Source organism: Ornithorhynchus anatinus, chromosome 2 (assembly GCF_004115215.2).
Source record: "Ornithorhynchus anatinus isolate Pmale09 chromosome 2, mOrnAna1.pri.v4, whole genome shotgun sequence".
Lineage (NCBI taxonomy): Eukaryota > Metazoa > Chordata > Mammalia > Monotremata > Ornithorhynchidae > Ornithorhynchus > Ornithorhynchus anatinus.
The window spans coordinates 149261246-149281831 of NC_041729.1; the positions used below are offsets into that span (position 1 = coordinate 149261246).

General features: G+C 41.6%; 1 protein-coding gene across 4 annotated transcripts in view; it reads left to right on the top strand.

Moving 5' to 3' along the window:
• CNTN1 (contactin 1) overlaps positions 1-20586 on the top strand; it is a 484199-nt gene that overhangs the window by 49729 nt on the left and 413884 nt on the right. For all 4 annotated transcript variants that reach the window (XM_029058335.2, XM_029058336.2, XM_029058332.2 and 1 more), the window contains exon 2: positions 14703-14775. The gene's annotated coding sequence lies outside the window, so the exon portion shown is untranslated. The remainder of the gene's footprint in view (positions 1-14702; positions 14776-20586) is intronic.

Here is a 20586-nt window from a genome sequence, read left to right on the forward strand (position 1 = left end):
TATTAAGTATTTACTATGTGCCAAGCGTTGTACTAAGCACTGGGGTGATGTAAGATAAGCAGGTTGGACATTGTCTCAGTCCCATATGGGGTTCACAGAAAAGAGGGATTTATTCCTCATTTTACTAATGAAAAAAATGGGGAACACAGAGGCTATTTGACTTGTCCAAGGTCACACAGTAGACAAGTGGCAGAGACAGGAGCATGTTAATAAGTTAACACTTGATTATTGGAGGTGTAATCTTTCCACTAATAGCTTGACTGCCAATTTTTGTACAGAGAAGATTTCCCGAAATAACCATGGAAACTGAAAATTGACCGACAAAAGGAAGTATGTCATGAACTCTTCAGTTTCCCTTCTCTGTGAATTTAGTCATTTCTATTTAACATAAACTTATCTCCGGGGATAATCCCAAAGGATGCTAATTGGCATCACCCAAAATGTAAACTCTTGATCCTTGCTATCAAGGAAATGAAAAATGTCATCTCATATCATAGAACTTTGGAACAACCACCAGCTGGTTATGACTTCTGTTGCTGACCTTACATTCCTTTTTGGAAGGGGGGAAATAATTGGTAGTAATTATTTTTTAATTGTTTTTAATGGGATTTGCTAAGCATTTACTCTGTGTCAAACACTGTTTTAAGCACTAGGGAAGGTACAAGTTTTACCAGGTTGGACTCAGTCTCTGTCCCACTTGAGACTCACAGTCTAAGTTGGAGGGAAGAGGATTTAATCCTTAATAATAATGTTGGTATTTGTTAAGCGCTTACTATGTGCCGAGCACTGTTCTAAGCGCTGGGGTAGACATAGGGGATTCAGGTTGTCCCACGTGGGGCTCACAGTCTTAATCCCCATTTTACAGATGAGGGAACTGAGGCCCAGAGAAGTTAAGTGACTTGCCCACAGTCACACAGCCGACAAGTGGCAGAGCTGGGATTCGAACTCATGAGCCCTGACTCCAAAGCCCGTGCTCTTTCCACTGAGCCACGCTGCTTCTCTATTGTATCCTTATATTACAGATGAGGTAACTGAGGCCCAGAGAAATTAAGTGACTTGCTCAAGATCACACAGCAAGCAATTGGCAGAGCCAGAATTAGAATCCAGGTCCTCTTACTCCCAGGCCCGTGCTTTTTCCAGTAGACCATATTACTTCTCACCTGCATTTGATCAACTGAAACTTGTTTATGAATTTGGTATCAGCTAGTCTGAAAACTTGGCATCCTGGGGAGATTGGAGGTGGTGATTATACCAGTTAACCAAGAATCAGGGTTGTCTGCCAGGGGCTTTTCAAAATCATACACGATTTATTGAAAACTCCATGAAGATGTGGGAGGGACAACTGTCTGCTATCTGCATTAACAGAAAAACCCTACTAGTTATTTCAGAAGCTTTATATAATCATCTAGGGGATATCCACTGACCAAGGCATCCCCAGAAACGTTGGCAAACAGTGACTTACTAAGTACACGCAGGCTAGACTTAAACGCCGAAGATTGTTTGCCACTCATATTGGGAAATTCATTCTGAAGAGTAAACCCCACTACAACACCAAAAAGCTTATGACCAAGGTAAACAGACGTCAACATGACACTAGAAGGAGTGTGGCCTAGTGGAAAAAGCATGGGCCTGGCAGCTGAAGTATCTGGGTTCTAATCCTTTCATTGACTCTTTGAGCAAGTCACTTATAATAATAATAATAATGATGATGATGGCATTTGTTAAGTGCTGGGGAGGCTACAAGGTGATCAGGTTGTCCCTCGTGGGACTTACAGTCTTAATGCCCATTTTACAGATGAGGTAACAGAGTAGTTAAGTGAATTGCCCAAAGACACACAGCTGACAAGCGGCGGAGCCGGGATTTGAAGCCATGACTTCTGACTCCCCAGCCCGTTCTTTCCACTGAGCCACGCTGTTCCTTTCTGTGCCTCAGTTTCTCATCTGAAAGTGGGGATTCAAAACCTCTTCTTTCCCCTCCTTAGACTCTGAGCTCCAAATTAGGGCTGTGTAGTGCTTAGCACAAATCCTTGGCACATAGTACGTCCTTAACAAAGACCACAATCATTATTATTAATGAACAAGAGTGCACCATTCGCTAATTATATTGCAGAGCAAATGCCCCTAAAGGGATCAATTAGCCAAGTTTTTCCTCAAAGGGAGCAATCTTTGAGTTGCTGATTGGAAGAGCTTTCTACTTGGTAAGATTCCAGGTAACACAGATCTTTTTCAGTGGTGTTTGTTAAATGCTTATTACATGCCATGGACTATACTAAGCTCTGGGGTAGGTACAAGATAATCAGATTGGACACAGTTTATGCCCCACATGGGGCTCATAGTCTTCATCTTCATTTAACAGATGAGGTAACTGAGGCACAGAGAACTAAAGTGACTTGTCCAAGGTCCCACAGCTAACGAGTAGTGGAGTGGGATTAAAACCTAAGTCCTTATGACTTCCAGGCCTGTGCTCTTACCAATAGGCATGCTGCTTCTGCTCTGTTTACAACACTGAATTTTTTATAATAGGTAATCGTAGGCAACTGAGGGTTTTAGATTCACACCCACTTTTGCATATCCTTTTTCCTAAATAGAAAAAAATCTCTTTGATTATAGGAATGATCTCTTTACTTCAGGAAGTGTGGCCCAAGGGAAGAAGCATTGAACTGAGATTCGGGAGATCTGGGTCCTAATTCCAGCTATGCTCATGGCCTTCTGTCTGACCTTGGGCCAGTCATTTAGCCTCTGTGGGCCCCCATTTGCTCCTCTGTGCAATGGGGTAAATTGTGGAGATTCCCTACTATTTAGATGGTGAACCCTATTCAATCATTCATTCATTCATTCATTCAGTGGTATTTATTGAGCACTTACTTTGTGCAGAGCTCTGTACTAAGTGGTTGGGAGAGTGTCAGTTTGATAAATGCTTAGTATAGTACTCTGCACACAGTAAGCGCTCAATAAATATGATTGAATGAATGATCTACCCCAGGGCTTGGCCCATAGCAAGTATTTAATCAATCCCCAAACTAGCACATAACTTATCTAAGTATTGCGGCTCAGTGGAAAGAGCATGGGCTTGGTAGCCAGAGGTCATGGGTTTGAATCCCGCTCTCTCACTTGTCAGCTGTGTGACTGTGGGCAAGTCACTTCACTTCTCTGGGCCTCAGTTCCCTCATCTGTAAAATGGGGATTAGGACTGTGACCCTCATGTGGGACAACCTGATGACCCTGTATCTACCCCAGCGTTTAGAACAGTGCTCTGCACATAGTAAGCACTTAACAAATACCAACATTATTATTAATAAAGCCTAATACAAGAACTGCAATTGGAGGACAATCAATATTCCTTGATGTTTGTTTTTTTCCCAGGACAATAAGGATAAGAGAATGAGAGAACAGACCAATAAGGGTGCTCCTAGATCCTAGGAAAAGCAGACCTAATATGAGTGATTTGGGGCTGAAGTAAAAGGGAAGAGCAGAGAGAAGACACAATCCAGATAATATGCTCCTCATTAGTTTATAAGGTCCTTGAGGTCAGGGATTATGGCTTCCAACTTTCTTTTACTCTCTCAAATGTTGAATTCAGAGCTGTGCGTACAGTAAACACTTTAAAAAGAGTCTGTCAGCCCATTGTGGGTGGGGCATGAGTTTACCGACTCTGTATTGTATGTGGCTTAGTGGGAAGAGCATGGGCTTGGGAGTCAGAGGTGGTGGGTTCTAAACCCGACTCCACCACTTGTCAGCTGTGTGACTTTGGGCAAGTCACTTAACTTCTCTGTGCCCTCAGTTACCTCATCTGAAAAATGGGGATTAAGACTGTGAGCCCCAGGTGGGACACTCTGATAACCTTGAACCTACCCCAGCACTTAGAACAGTGCTTGGCACGTAGTAAGTGCTTAACAAATAGCATAATCATCATCATCATCATCCCCAGTGCTTAGTACAGTTAGTACAATGCTCAAGAAATATCACTGATGGTGACTGATTAACCTGGTCATGGTAGTTGTCTCTGAAGCTAAATGGGTCCTGACAAGAATCCATGGAGTAGATGGTGAACTTGGTGTGGAATATCACATGGGCAGGACTTCAGGTGATCATCTAGGATAAAAATAATGGAACTCAATACCTTACTTCTTCTTATAGTTAAATGCTTACTGTGTCCTAAGCACAGTACTTAGTACTAGGGTGATACAAGATAATCAGGTAGGACATAGTCCCTGTCCCTCATGGGGCTCCCAGCCTAAGAGGTTTGGAATCTCCATTTTACAGATGAGAAACTGATGAACTGGGCAAAGGTAAGTGACTTGTCCAAGGTCACTAGCAGGAAAGTCTTAGAGCTTGGATTAAAACCTAGGTCCCCTAATTTCCAAGCCTGCGCTCTTTCCAGAAGGCCAAGCTGCTTTTCTTGCTTTATTGCCCAAGACACTGTCTGCTCACTACATAATAGCATTAGATTTTCATTAACTTATTAATGACAGTTTCTGCATGCTTTATTTCTTCTATCTCAAGAGCAGTTAATAAGTGGCTCAGAATAGAAAAGGATTGAAGTGGTTTGAAGGAAAGAGAATATAAATATCTGATGAGAGTTTAGTGGCATATCTAAAGAACATTTCTTTACTTACATTGGGCTTTAAATGCACAAGGCAGCATTAATCGTGGATTTGCCAGTTGAAAAACCCTAAAATTTCTTACTGAGATTTAAGTAGATTTCTTTTTTCATATGAGTGAAAAAAAAAATAGTCGAAATATGTGATTTGGAAGCAAGTCTGCTGTGGATTAACTCTTAATGCATTCTATTTCATGATTTCTTCTTCTCCAATATGCTTATATCTACTTAATCTACACCCCCTGCAATTTAGTATGCTATTTGAACGTCTTTCAAAAATATAGCCTATTCTCATTAAACCTGGAAAAATGCAGGTCTTATAATTATGTGAATCAAAAGCACTTCTTGGTGTTCCCTCTGTCATAAATCCAAAGAACCTTTGAACATTTGGGGGTATTTAGCATAGAAGCCTGATATTATCCCACATAGGATTTAAGAAACTGATATGAGGAAGGGGGCCTCCTCCCAATTCTACCCTCACCAAATTAGGCATAGCTTTGATTGCAGGTGGGGGATGAAAGCGATGGTGTCAATCAATTGGTGGTATTTATTGAACACTCTCTGTGTTCAGAGCACTGTGCCTAGTGGTTGGGAGAATACAATATAATAAAGATGGTGAACCCATTCCCTGCCCAGATAGAGCTTCCAGTCTAAAGTCCTTAATGTTTCACTGAGACAGACATGTAGCCAGGACACTGTGGCAGATTTTTATTTACATCTCCTCCCCTGATCTCTCTTCCTCTCTTTAGACTTGCATCTCCTCCTGCCTTTAAGACATCTCTCTTGGATCTTGGATGTCCTCCCGTCACATCAAACTTAACGTGTCCAAAACAGAGCTCCTTATTTTACCACCCAAACCCTGTCCTCTCCCATCACCGTAGAGGGCACCACCATCCTTCCCGTCTCACAAGGCCGTAACCTTGGCATTATCCTCGACTCCTCTCTCTCATTCAACCCATATATTCAATCCATCAACAAATCCTGTTGGTCCCACCTTCACAACGTCGCTAAAATCTGCACTTTCCTCTCCAACCAAATGGCTACTAACCTTAAGACAGTCACTCATCCTATCCCTCCTAGATTACCACATCAGCCTCCTTGCTGACCTCCCAACCTCCTGCCTCTCTCAACTCCAGTCCATACTTCACTCAGCTGCCTGGATCATCTTTCTGCAGAAACGTTCAGGACAGGTCACACACCTCCTCAAAAATCTCTAGTGGTTTCCTATCCACCTCCACATCAAACAAAAACTCCTCACCATTGGCTTAAAAGCAGTTAATCACCTAGTTCCCTCCTACCTCACCTCACTTCTCTCCTTCTACAGCTCAGCCCGGACACTTGGCTCCTCTGGTGCTAACTTTCTCACTGTGCCTCCATCTCAGCTGTCTCGCCTCCGACCCCTGGCCCAAGTCCTGCCTCTGTCCCGGAACACCCTCCCTCTTCAAATCTGCCAGACAATTACTCTCCCTCCCTTCAAAGCCTTACTGAAGGCTCATCTCCTCCAAGGGGCCTTCTCAGACTAATCCCCACTTTTTCTCATCCCCCACTCCCTTCTGCATCACCCTGACTTGCTCCTTTTGCTCTTCCCCCAGCCCCAGCCCCATATAACGTGTATATATCGGTAATTTTATTTATTTATATTCATGTCTGTTTATATCGATGTCTATCTCCCCCCCAGACTGTGAGCTCACTGTGGGCAGGGATTGTCACTCTGTATTGCTATAATGCATTGTTTCAAGAGCTTAGTACAGTGCTCTGCACACAGTAAGCACTTAATAAATATGATTGACTGATCCCTTTTACCCCATTCTGGAAGTCTGGTGGGGTCTCAGGACCTTCTACCCTACGAATGTGGGATTCTAATGGGCTCAGACAATATCTGGAAGCTATGGAAATTTCACTTGGAACAATGAAAATCAATCGATAGTATTCATTCATTCATTCAATAGTATTTATTGAATGCTTACTATGTGCAGAACACTGTACTAAGCGCTTGGAATGTACAAATTGGTAACAGATGAGACAGTTCCTGCCCTTTGATGGTCTTACAGTCTAATCGGCGGAGACAGACAAGAACAATGACAATAAATAGAATCAAGAATCAAATATTGATTCGGTGCTTGCTTTAGGCAGAGCACTGTACTACGTTCTGGGGAAGAGTACATAGATGATCATTCAGACAAGGCTCACAGTCTGAAAATGGAGTGGTGGGAGTTGGTAAAGGAAACACAAGAATAGATTGAAATGATAAAAACAGCAAGGTGATTTAGAAAAGGAAAGATAACAACGGACAATAAGAGCCACTATTTGTTTTTCTATTAGTGCTTCTGTTTCATGTGAGTGTTACCTGGTTCTCCTAAATGTGCTCAGATTTTTCTTGAGGTCTGCCCTATTTTAGTAATAATCTAAAATGCACTTCTTTCCTTTTGTGCTCTTTCCTTTCATTAAGCATTCTTGCTTGATATCGCAGTCTCGAAAGATGATCAGCCAGAATTCAAACCAAGAAATAGGTCACCTTTTCTCTACACTTCAGCATTATTCAAAATTGCTAAAAAAAAAAATCAAATACTAATGTACATTATAATAAGCAGTGATTTAATGACAAATCTCTTGTTGTCCTCCAAGTTTTTGCATGAGGGAATTTTGTTGAGGATGAAGAAGCTGACAGTGTCGGTGAGATTCTGGGTAAATTTCCTGTAATCTTCTTGTAGTCTAGAGATAAGGCTGCTTTTACAAGGTCACATGGATTGAAGCTCCTGCTGGAAATCCCAGCCAGTGGTAACCAGGGTATTTCCCTTAGCAGAGAGGTTTTGGGGGGGTGGGGAGTTGGGGAGAGGATGGGGAGAGAATCAAGAAATCTACCTAAATAGAATTATTCACCTTAGAAATTCAGGGTAAAACAGAGAGAAAAAAGAATAATTACAGAAAGTGCTGCCTGGGTAAGTTCCTGGAGAAGCTGCCTTCTTACATATTTTGGCTTGAATTATAAAAGGACTTCTTGTCCTCCCTTGCTGATTTAGATCTCACTGAATGGAGGTTTGTATTTTTAAGGAAAAACAACAACATTGTATCCACTTAATGGATTAGTTGATGAAGAGCATTTTTGTAAGTACTACAAGTCCTTTGCCTAAAAATAGGTTGAGAAGGTTAAAAAGCATTCTCCTGAGATCATGCTTATTTTGGTGGCCCTTTTCTCCAAATCATTCAATACATGATGTGAAAAATAAGATGTTACTATGTCAACCATTTCAAATGTTTTGGAAAACACTGCAGCTAACTAGGATAAATGTCACTTGGGGTGAGGAAACAAGCCACGCCAGGTAAATGATGATAATTATGACATTTATTAAGCATTTTCTCTGTGCTCAATTGGTGGGGTAGTTATTATTATTATTATTATGGTATTTGCTAAGCTCTTACTATGTGCCAAGCACTGTTCTAAGCATTGGGATAGTTACAAGGTAATCAGGTTGTCCCACGTTGGGCTCATAGTCTTAATTGCCATTTTACAAATGCGGTAACTGAGGCCCAGAGAAGCGAAGTGACTTGCCCAAAGTCACACAGCAGATAAGTGTGGAGCCGGGATTAGAATCCACATTGCAAGGCTATGAAATCGGACATGGTCCTCGACCCACACAGACATCATAATCTAGTTTATTTTTAATAATAATAATGCTGGTATTTGTTAAGCGCTTACTATGTGCCGAGCACTGTTCTAAGCGCTGGGGTAGACACAGGGGAATCAGGTTGTCCCACTGGGGGCTCACAGTCTTAATCCCCATTTTACAGATGAGGTAACTGAGGCACCGAGAAGTTAAGTGACTTGCCCAAAGTCACACAGCTGACAAGTGGCTGAGCAGGGATTCGAACCCATGACCTCTGACTCCAAAGCCCATGCTCTTTCCACTGAGCCATGCTGCTTTTATTTTAGAGAAGCAGCGTGGCTCAGTGGAAAAAGCCCAGGCTTGGGAGTCAGAGGTCATGGTTCGAATCCTGACTCTTCCACTTGTCAGCTGTGTGACGGTGGGCAAGTCACTTAACTTCTCTGTGCCTCAGTTACCTCACCTGTAAAATGGGGATTAAGACTGTGAGCCTCATGTGGGACAACCTGATGACCCTTTATCTACCCCAGTGCTTAGAACAGTGCTCTGCACATATTAAGCGCTTAACAAGTACAAACATTATTATTATTTTACAGATGAGGAAACTGAGACCCATCAAATTTGTGACTCGAGTACATATCTGAAATTTATTTCAATATCTGCCTCCTCCTTTAGACTGTAAATTCCTGTGGGCAGGGAGTTTACTCCCTCTGTTGTATTTACACTCTCCCAAACACCTTGTACAGCGTTGAGTACATTAAGTGCTCAATAAACACCATCATTTGATTGATTATAGAGTGGCACCCGGTAGGTCAGTCTCCTGACACCCAGTCCTGTGCTCTTTCCACTAGACCACACTGCCTCTGTTCTTTATCTAATGGAATGTTTTTTTTTGTTTGCTTTATTATATGCTAAATAACTACTGCATGTCCCTGAAACCTTTCTAATCAATCTTACAAAATAAAAGTGTTTCATAGTTTTCTAGTTGTGAGCCAAACCTGCTCTCAACTTGTTAGCATATAAGCTACTTACTAGACTGTAAACTCGTGGGCAGGGAACGTATCTGTTTATTGTTGTTTTGTACTCTCCCAAGTGCTTAGTACAGTGCTCTGCACACCATAAGCACTCAATAAAAACAGTTGAATGACAAGGAATATATTTTCCCAATGGCTTAGTACAGCACTCTGCACCCAGTAAGTCTTCAATAAGTACCACTGTAATAAGTACTAATTGTAGCTCCCCAAGTGCATGGAATTTGATGACTGATTTTTATAATTTATTTCAGAGATCTAAATTTGGGAACTATTTTTTTATCCTATAAGTTGTCATGCTGTCAGGGGCAATGTAAGTGAGTGTAGGGACTGTGAAACCGAAAAGTATAAAGATCATACCTATACCATTTACATGCATCTTTTAATGACCAATTTTGAGAATCAGTTGAGGAAAAGCAAAGAAACTTAAGTTCTAAGGCTAATAACTCCATTTTGCAAATGTTTAGATACATTGACAGGAGTTATATAATGTTTGACCCTACCAAAGTGGCTTTCTAATTCTTGTAAATTAGTGAATTTCTAATTCTTGTAAAAATCTCAAAATGGTGCCATTTTTAGTAATGCCATACAGACTTCCAACATTCTTTCAGGCAACGGTTCTTACTGTTTGGGCTTATTTTAATCAGAAGCAAAATTCAGAAATATTTTAAAGCTAAAAGTTTCAGCTATTCAATTCCAAATGTGAGCCATGGATTTTGGGAGTTTCTCTGTTGAACATGAAAATTAACCAATTCATAGGAGTTATTGAGTGCTTGCTGTGGGCAGAACACTGTACTAAGCACTTGGGAGAGTACAATGCAGTAGAGTTTGTAGATATGATCCCTGCCCTCAGAGACCTTACAATTTAGTGGGGCAAACAGACATTAAAATAAATAATGGGTTTTGACATAAAGGTTGTGGGGAGGAGTGGGGACCGAAACAAAGTGCATATAGGATGCAGACTCAAGCACATAGGCAGTGTAGAAGGAAAGGCAATAGTTGGGAAAGTGATGTGTTGGTCAGGGAAGGCCTTTTGGAGGAAGTGTGACTTTAGTAAGGCTTTGAAGAAAAGATGAACTGTGTAGGAAATGAAAGAACGTTATTCCATATCCTATTTTGATGAGTTTACATAAATCACATTTATTGTTCACCAGAGGTCATGCTTGCAGGGATACTTTTTTGAGTGCCATTATTGCATTCAATATAATATGTACTGGCTGGCGATGCAAGCCACTGTCTTACTTTATAATTGGAGAAATAAAAATATTTGTTCCAGAAATACATTGTTACCTAGCAACAGAACGATTATTAGCAAGTGCTTTTAAAACACAATGTAGTTTACGCTTTTCCCAAGTAGTATTTTATTCAAATAAAAGATATTCTAAGCATGGTTACAGATTGATTCAGAACTTTAAATTGCAATGATTTGAGAAACAATTTAAAATATTTTCAGAAGCCTAAGCGAATTGATTCAAATACCTTTAATACTCTGTTCATATTTTCGTGTCTTCTTTTTTTTCTGGAGCCTTTTTTCATTAAATATGACATAGGGAAAGAGATACATTATTTTGGCATTATTAGCATAAGCCTCTTTTTGCCTACTCCATCTCCCTTTTGTATAGCCTATGTACTTTGATCTGTCCCCTGTAAACACTTATTATTCATCCCATCGTCAGCCCCACAGCACTTTTGTTCATATCTGTAACACAGTAATTTATTTTTCTGTCCATCTCCCGCTGTGAACTGTGAGCTCCTTGTGGGCAGGGAACTTGTCTATTACCTCTATTGCATTATACTTTCCCAAGTGTTTACTACAGTGCCCTGCCCACAGTAAGTGCTCAGTGAATGCCATTAATTTATTTAGTGGAATTTTTGAAAACACATTTTTTTGTAGTCTGAACAGTTCTGCTGCAATTTTAAAATTGCTTATCTAATGTTCATGATCCCTTTCCTTTCATTACCACTGTTTAGAACAGTGCTTGGCACGTAGTAAGTGCTTAACAAATACCATAGTGATAATCTCCTCTGGCATTTGGCATCAAAAGAGGAGAACTTCATATGATAACAATGGATGCTGTGCAAATGGAAGAGAAGGTAGAGATGGAGAGATGCTATGAATTTCAAAATTGTAGAGGAGAGTTATAATGTACATCATGAATGAAGCTGCAGAAAAACTAAGTGGGAAATTATCAATGCCACGATTGGGCAAAGTCCTTACATATTAAGAAAGAGAAGACTCACCAATGCTGTGATTTCTCAATTGGAAGGACCTTGGGGTTGGAGTTCTTTTGTACCTTGTGATCCTTAATACAAGTAAACAGACATTAATATAAATTAATATAATTGAAGATATATACATAAGTGCTGTGGGGCACGGAGGGGGGAAAGAGCAAAGGGAGGGTCAGGGTGAAGCTGAAGGGAGTCGGAGATGAGGAAAAGTGGGGCTTAGTCTGGGAAGTCCTCTTGGAAGACATATGCCTTCAGTAAGGCTTTGAATTGTCTGGTGGATTTGAGGAGGGAGGGCATTCCAGGCCAGAGGCAGGATGTGGGCTAAGGGCCGGTGATGAGACAGGTGAGATATCTAAGAAACAAGCCCAGCTGGCATCTAAAATGAATGCAGGATGGTAAGTTTGTGCCTCATTTGAACTCCTGAGGGTAGTCCTTGGTTCAGCACCAAGGCAAGGAATTCAGCTGGCATCACTAGTAGGCAGCCAACACTATTCTCAGAGATGGAGACCTAAGTAATTTGGTTTCTACTCTGGGAATGGATCTAATGGACCATCATATATAGGGTATACTTAGGTCTTTTTTTTTCCTAGAAGAGCTAAGCCTAATTCCATCCTACCAAGAACGATATTGATCGTAGACTTGTTTAGTTCTTTTCTCATGTTGCTGATGTTCCATTCTCCACACAGGTCGGCTACATCTCAACCCGTACATGGACCAAGAGTCTAACATTTTGTTTTTCGTGTGAAAATCCCAATTGCCGATATGAACCAGTTCTCATTATCTAAAGCAGCATGAAGATGATTATTCCTGAAAGGCTCATATTAGTTAATTACTTGTGTCCCATGCTGATCGGGAATCATGCATTCAATAAGATGTTAATAAATATCTCCTTTTGTTTTACATGTAAAAAGAAAAGCTTAGGAAGAAGATAGGCTTGGGGAAGGAAGATGGAGTTTTGTTTTGGTCCCAATTAAGTAAACTTAATGGAGCTTGCCCAAAAGCAGGAGGGAATAGGAAATGACAGTGGTTCAATATAGCCAGTTACCCAAATTGTCAGTAGATTCCCCTGTGGGTTTGTCTTATCCGTGGTGCCAAATGATTCAAAATGTATCTGGGTTTGCTATGGAGAGGCTGAGGAGAAAGGTCCATATTATTGAGGTAAAAGAACTGAGCAATTGTGTGGCACACTTCTGCTTCTTCCCAAGATTAAGTATGGCTGATGTAGGCAGTATAAAGGCAAAGAAAAGAAAATAATTCAGAAAATCTGAATTACTGATGGTGTTCAGTTTTTTCACACAAGGAAAATGCCTTTAACTAATCAGTGGTATTTACTGAGTGCTTACTATATGCAGAGTTCTGCAGGAGAATACGATTTAATAAATCTATGTTTTCTGTGATGTGAAAGAAAATAGATAAATCGCTAAGTGCTTCCCGGATAGTGTAGCAATATTTAGTGTAAAGACATTGTTAGGTATTGCACAATGTTACTCTTTACCTAAAAACTAAATACACCAACATTATAAAGCCTATTATAAAGTGTTTCCACTTGGTTAAGAGACCTAGTTTCTTAACTTTTGACAGTCTTAGAGCACATATTAAATCAAGATGTATAAGATTTAGATTACAAAGTGCCTATTCAGCTAAAATCTGTGGTCAAAAATGATTTTTGTTTTTGCTCAGGGTTGTGTTTGAAGTTTGGAAGTTACTACTAAACCCCCAGGGAAATAAAATCTCCCTTTGGCTGGGTATTTTTTGAGTTCCAGGGAAAGTCCCAGGATATCCACAAATGTTCTATTGAACTGCATGAGCACATTTCTGAGTTGGAATAAATCTTGTGAGGTATGGATGCCTGCCTGCTCTCTTTATATCCCGGCTAGACTACTGTGTCAGCCTTCTCTCTGACCTCCCGTCCTCCTCTCTCGCCCCGCTCCGGTCTATTCTTCACTCCGCTGCCCGGCTCATCTTCCTGCAGAAACGATCTGGGCATGTCACTCCCCTTTTTAAACAACTCCAGTGGTTGCCTATCAACCTCCGCTCCAAACAAAAACTCCTCACTCTAGGCTTCAAGGCTCTACATCACCTTGCCCCTTCCTACCTCTCCTCCCTTCTCTCTTTCTACCACCCACCCCGCACGCTCCGCTCCTCTGCCGCCCACCTCCTCACCGTTCCTCGGTCTCGCCTATCCCGCCGTCGACCCCCGGGCCACGTCATCCCGCGGTCCCGGAACACCCTCCCTCCTCACCTCCGCCAAACTGATTCTCTTCCCCTCTTCAAAACCCTACTTAAAACTCACCTCCTCCAAGAGGCCTTCCCAGACTGAGCTCCTCTTCTCCCTCTACTCCCTCTGCCACCCCCCCCCTTTACCTCTCCGCAGCTAAACCCTCTTTTTCCCCTTTTCCCTCTGCTCCTCCACCTCTCCCTTCCCATCCCCACAGCACTGTACTCGTCCGCTCAACTGTATATATTTTCATTATCCTATTTATTTTGTTAATGAATTGTACATCGCCTTGATTCTATGTAGTTGCCATTGTTTTTACGAGATGTTCTTCCCCTTGACTCTATTTATTGCCATTGTTCTTGTCTGTCCATCTCCCCCGATTAGACTGTAAGCCCATCAAACGGCAGGGACTGTCTCTATCTGTTGCCGACTTGTTCATCCCAAGCGCTTAGTACAGTGCTCTGCACATAGTAAGCGCTCAGTAAATACTATTGAATGAATGAATGAATGCTTTCCCAAAAAGCCAGTAGCTTCAAGCTAATGATTTTCTGAGAGGGGATACCTATAAAAAAACACTACATAATTTAAAAGGGCAGCAAATAACTGAAAAGGTGTTGGTGGTGGTGGTGTTGCTGTGTGGGTGGTGTCTGATTTCTTTTTTGATTTACAGTTGACACACTGATGGCCTACCCGAGGTTCATAATAATAATAATTATAGTATTTGTTAAGCTCTTACTTTGTAAAAGGCAGTGTAGTAAGCACTGGGTGGATATGAGCAAATTGGACTGGACACAATCCCTGTCCCATGTGGGGCTCACCATCTCACTCCCCATTTTACAGATGAGGTAACTGAGGCACAGAGAAGTGAAGTGACTTACCCATGACCTTCTGTACCAAATGTGATTTTCCTCACTCAGAGGAAGAAAGACTAAAAGGCAGTTTTTGACAATACGGTTTACTGCAACATATTTCCGATAGAAATGATGGTGTAGCTTACAAGTCTCTAAATTGGCTTTTTCCAGGTCTTCAGCAAATCCGGTCGAGACTAGAACACAGAAGGAAGTTTTTAAGGGCCCAGCTGTTCACTCTTCTTCGGTAAGTCATTGGGGCAACTGACCATACAATGGAAAACCTCATCAGATGCATTTGCAGGCCTGAGGTTCAAGGAGCCTTTCTCTTCTTTAAGATAAAATGTTAGGTGGCATATACATGGTTTTCACTTGAAGAATTCTAGGATTATCACTAGGTGCAGAGTTCTTTATTGTTTTTATTTGGATTGCAATCCATTTTATCATATGGGAGAAATTTTCCCAGAATTCTTATATGAGATATCTGTGCTTTCTAGAAGTCCCACCCTTCACAAGGAATGATGATGTCTTGACAAACTTCTCTGATAGTATTCCACAAGTTAAACCTATGTTTTTTTGCGGTGTTCATGGATCGTTCCTCTAACTTGTTCTCCCTAGTGGACAGATCTGCCAATCAGTGAGTTGAGACATCGTGTGTGGGGAAGAAAATGACAGTGGTGACACCACTTTCTGCCTCACATTTTCCGGGAGTTTCGTGTTTATGGCTGGCGTTTACATTTTGCCGGGAGGGAATCTATCCTGTGTTTTGCTGATGTTGAAATCGGCATTGACGTTTTCGGGGAATAGTGGAATTATAGTGGGACACACAGAGACTGAGAGACAGAGAGAGTAGTTGTGAAAACTAAAAAGTAGTATCCTTCCCAATCCCAACCCCTGTCCCATTGCTCTGCCACACTCATATCTCCTGTGGCCAGGTGTAGGAGTGGACCTGAAGCGCATTGTTCTTGATCCCACACTGCCCCATCAACCTGCTACACTCATTTCTACTCATTAGGGTACTCTGAGCTAAGCACTCCCTCCTGGCCAGGTGTGGAGAGCGGATAATAAGCCCCAACCACTGACTCCACCACCGAACCCGGCTCCCACCCCCATCTGATTCCTTAATTTCCATCCATAAGCCCCAGCCATACCTGCATGGCTCCTGGCTCCTGACTCTTGGCTATGGCTCCTGAGTCTAAAAATAACAAAAAACATTCAGTCCATCTCCCCCCAGGCCTCAGAAAGCTCCAGTGGTTGCCCATCCACCTCAGCATCAAACAGAAACTCCTTACCATCGGCTTTAAAGCACTATATCGGCTCACCCCCTCCTATTTTACTAATCTCCTACTATAGCCCCGCCTGCACATTTCACTCCTCTGGTTTATTCACTGTGCTCTGGTCTCATAGCTCACCACCGATCCATTTCCCAGGCCCAGCCTGGAACTCTCTGCCACTCCATGAATGCCAGACAACCACTCTCCCCACCTTCAAAGCTTTATTAAGGTCACATTTCTCCAAGAGACCTTCTCCTCTTTTCCCCACCTCCCTATTCCTTCTGCATTGTCTTTGCACTTAGATCTGGACCTTTGGCCATTCGATATTTGCTCTACCCTCAACCGCACAGCACTTCTGGCATATCTATAAATTATATATTATAAACTCTTTATATTAATGTCTGTCTCCCCCTCCAGACTGTAGGGTGGAGGAATGTGTCAACCAACTGTTTTATTGTGTTATATTGTACTCTCCCAAGCTTTTAATACAGTGCCCTGCACACAGTTAGCACTCAGTAAGTGAGGTTGATGACGAAGAGGACATCACAGATGGAGAGGGAAGGAAGACTGAGGCTGCTTTATCCCAGGTTGTCAGGAGTGTATGGAAATGGTGACTCCTTTGTGGAACTTTTATATAATAGTCTTTGGTTTCAGATCATTGAAGTGGCAGTTCACACAAATATATTCTTTAAATTCATTTTTATTTTTTGAAAGGAAGACAGTCATGTATAGTTAAGCTCCAAGGAGGAGAAAACTTGGACTTTGGTCTTATTATTTCATTCTCTAAATTTCCTTTCTAGACTGTGAGCTCAATTATGGGCAGGGATTATCACAGTTTATTTCCCAAGCTCTTAGTACAGTTCTGTGCGCACAGTAAGTGCTCAATAGATATGATTGAATGAATGAATGAGTGAATGAAAAGTAGCATTGCCTAGTGGGAAGAGTGGGGGCCTGGAACTCAGGGCTCCTGGGTTCTAATCTTGGCCTGTTGCGTGACCTTAGGCAAGTCACTTAACTTGTCTGTTCCTCAGCTTCCTCAACGACAAAATGGGGATCAGTACCTGCTCTCCCTCCTGCTTAGAATTTGAGTCTTGTGTCCAAGTAGATGAATTTGCATCTTCCCGAGCCCTGAGCACAAGGTTTGGCACAAAGGAAGTGTTTAAGCAATTACAAAATTATTATTCTTCATTCAGTTTGAAGTACAAAAAAACACATTTTCTTTGTACCATTTGACAAGTGCTGTCATCCAGAAACTCACCAAATGTATTGCGTTTATTTCCTACAGTTATGTCAACAGTAATCTTGGTTAAAATGATAAAAATCCCCCCAGGGTTCCAAGAAATTAGTCAGGGATGAAAACATTTTCTATTATTAAATCATCAGTTGGTGGGAGACAAATAGAAAATCTAAAGAGAATTTGTTTTTAAATATTCATTTGATAATATCCGTGATAGAAATGCAATATACTTTCCAAAGGGCTGGAGCCCAACTTGGTCATGCTAGACTGTGAGCCTCACGCAGGACAGGTAGGGTATACTCACCCTGATAACCTTATATTCAGTCATTCATTCACTTGTATTTATGGAGCGCATAGTGTGTGCAGAGCACTGTACTAAGCAGTGGGCAAGTACAATTCAGTAACAAATAGAGACAGTCCCTGCCCACAAAGGGCTCATCTACCCCAGCATGTAGAACAGTACTTGGCACATAATAAGAACTTACCAAATGCCATAATTATCAATTATTCTTATTATTTCCTCCTGTAGCACTTTTCCCATGCTGCTTTACAAACCTGATTCACATACAAATCTCTTGTCCCCACTAAGTAGTTCATTAACCAACAAGTTCAGGTGCCTTGGCCAGAGTCACATGATAATTCATTTACAGCTTCAGATTCTTGACTTCTACCCATTTTTATAATAATAATAATAATTGTGGTATTAGTTAAGGGCTTACTGTGTGCCAAGCACTGTTCTAAGCACTGGGGTAGATACAAGATAATCAGGTTTTCCCACGTGGGGCTTACACTTTTAATCCCCATTCCCTGAGAGAAGGATGAATATCAAGTGCTTAAAAGGTATATTCATTGAAGTGCACAGGTTGATACAGAAGGGAGAGGGAGTAGGGGAAATGAGGGCTTAGCTGGGGAACGCCTCCTGGAGGAAATGTGATTTTAATAAGGTTTTGAAGGTGGAAAACATGGTGGTGGTTTGTGGGGGTATTTTTTATGGTGTTTGTGAAGGACTTTAGAGCAAATTAAACCAAAGTGGTCTTTGGAAGGCCAAATGACTTAGATTAGCATATTTTGGACACATAATCAGGAGGACTAATTTTCTGGAGAAGACACTAATGCTAGGAAAAGTCCAGGGAAACCATGGAAGAAGCAGACTGGCAGCTAGATGGATAGAGACCATAACAATGATAATTGAAGAACCATTAGAAAGGTTGACGATTATGGCAGAGGACAGGACGTTCGGAGAAAATATATCTGTGGAGACGTTATGAATCAGAAATGACTTTTTGGCACTGAATAATAATAATTTATGAAGGGCTTACTACGTGACAGGCACTGTTCTAAGAGCTGGGGTAATAATAATGATAATAATGTTGGTATTTGTTAAGCACTTACTATGTGCCGAGCACTGTTCTAAGCGCTGGAGTAGATACAGGGTAATCAGGTTGTCCCACTTGAGGCTCACAGTTAATCCCCATTTTACAGATGAGGTAACTGAGGCACAGAGAAGTGAAGTGATTTGCCCACAGTCACACAGCTGACAAGTGGCAGAGCCGGGATTCAAACTCATGACCTCTGACTCCCAAGCCCGTGCTCTTTCCACTGAACTACGCTGGTAAATGCAGGGTAATCAGGTTGGACACCGTCCCTGTCCCCCATGGCGCTCACGGTATTAATCCACATTTTACAGAGGTAACTGAGGCACACTGAAGTTTAAATGACTGACTTGCTCAAGGTCATGCAGCAGACAAGTGGCAGTTAGGATTAGAACCCAGGTCCTTCTGACTCCCAGGCCTGAGCTCTATCCACTAGGCCATGCTGCTTCTCTGTTGTATTTGGAGGGAGAGGGTAGTCCGGGTCAGTGGGAGGACGTTGGCCAGGGAATTGGGTGCGAAATGGATGAGACTGAGGTACAGCTACCTCAGTCCTTAGAATGTACCCCAGTGCTTAGAACAGTGCTTGACACATAGTAGGCACTTAAATAATAATGATAATAACAGGAACAAATATTTGTATTCAATTATAAAATAAGACAATGGCTTGCATCAGCAGCCAATCCATATTATACGGAACACAATAAAAACATTTTGAAATAGAATTTATTAATCACTTACTATGTGTCAGGCACTGTACTAAGCACTGAGAAAAGTGTTAAGCATTTGAGGAAATTGATCTTCCATTCCCACCAAGTTTAACCTCTGGTGGGTGAACATGATTTATGTAAACTCATGAAAATAGGATATGAGTGATTATTCTTTAATTTCCTAATGATGAAGATGCTGATAATAATAATAATAATGATAATGGTATTTGTTAAACACTTGCTATGTGCCAAACCCTCTACTAAAAGCTGGAGTATATACAAGATAATTAGGCTCCATGTGGGGTTCACAGTCTAAGTAGGAGGGAGAACAGCTATTGAATTCCCATTTTCAGATGAAGGAAATGTGGTCCAGAGAAGTGAAGTGACTTGCCCAAAGTAACATAGCAAATATTTGGTGAAGCCAGAATTAGAATCCAGGTCCTCTGACTCCTGGCCCCGTGATTTTCCCTCTAGGCTCTTCTGCTTCTCTACGTATAGGTATAGTTTGTATGCACACAATGTCATTCTCTTTCCTCCGAGACTTTTCTTGACCCCTCTAAATTCAGGTTTTTGACCCCTTCTCTCCAATAAGACTGTGCTCTCTAGGATGACACTAATGACTTCCATAAATTGTAGACCCATATTTTGTCCTGATCCATCTCAAATTTTCAGTTGCCTCTGACACTGTGGAGAAGCAGAATGGCTCAGTGCAAAGAACACAGACCTGCGAGTCAGCGAATCTGTGTTCTAGTCCAAGCTCTTCTGCTTGTCTGCTGCGTGACCTTGGGCAAGTTACTTAATTTTTCTGGGCCTCATTTTCCTCAACTGTAAAATGGGTTTTTAATATCTGTTCTCCTTCCTAATTCCGTGTGGATCTATACTCTGTAAGCACTTGCTACTCACCTCATCCTCAGCCCCTCAACACTTTATGTACATTTCTCTAATTTATATTAATGTCCGCCTCAGCCTCTAGACTGTGAGGCTCTTTGTGGGCAGGAAATATGTCTACCAACTCTGTTGTGCTCTCTGAAGTGCTTAGTAGAGTGTTCTGAACCCAGTAAGTGCTCAATAAATACCACTGATTGATTGATTATCCCGCGACATTTTCGTGGAGCAGGGTCTGTGTCCAACCTGATTATTATGTATTTATCCCAGTGCTTAGTTGTGTGCTTAGCACATAGAGCTTAAATTACCACTAAAATATTTTTATTCTTCTCCTCACTCTGTACTCGATCTCTAGTACAAACCCGCTCTTGACCCCACTTCCCCCTCCAGTTATCGTCCTATCTCCCTACTACCCTTCCTTTCCAAAATCCTAGAACGAGTCATCTACAATCGATGCTTAGAATTCCTTAACTCCCATTCTCTCCTAGACCCCCTCCAATCTGGCTTCCGTCCCCTCCGCTCTACCGAGACTGCTCTCTCTAAGGTCACCCGTAACCTCCTTCTTGCCAAATCCAATGGCTC